Source organism: Geospiza fortis, unplaced genomic scaffold, assembly GCF_000277835.1.
Source record: "Geospiza fortis unplaced genomic scaffold, GeoFor_1.0 scaffold27, whole genome shotgun sequence".
Taxonomy (NCBI): domain Eukaryota; kingdom Metazoa; phylum Chordata; class Aves; order Passeriformes; family Thraupidae; genus Geospiza; species Geospiza fortis.
In genome coordinates this window covers 2,054,729-2,055,187 of record NW_005054329.1, presented here as the reverse complement: position 1 = coordinate 2,055,187, position 459 = coordinate 2,054,729, and positions in this window count along the sequence as shown.

Genomic DNA, 459 nt, shown 5'->3' with positions numbered 1-459 from the left:
GGCGGGCAGGGGGTGGGATGCGGGCAGTGCCTGCGCAGCGTTGTCCCGAGAGGGAACGACCTGTGCTCGCCGGGATTCCTGGAAGCGGGAGCAGCCTTTCAGCCTTTCTCTGAATCTCACAGAGAAAAATCAGTCGCTGTAAAAATGCTTCGGTCGGTGCCAAGAAGAAATCTGTAGGATTTGGTGTTTGTTGGAAAGCGCTGCTGGAAAAGCAATGTTTTCCAGGCTACTCGGGCCATAGGAGAGCTGATTCCCAGTGCGGGGTCTGGGCCAAGCAGAGTCCGTTCGTTTTCCTGTCCGTGGTGGATGCGGCCCCGGGAGCTGGGGCTCAGACGTGTCACAAAGCTCGAGCTGCAGGCGAGCAGCGCCAGGGGAGAGCGGCACGGCCCGGGCTGAGCCTCCCTTTCAGCACCCGACACGCGGGAATCATTTATTTAATCCACACTTCCCCATCAAACC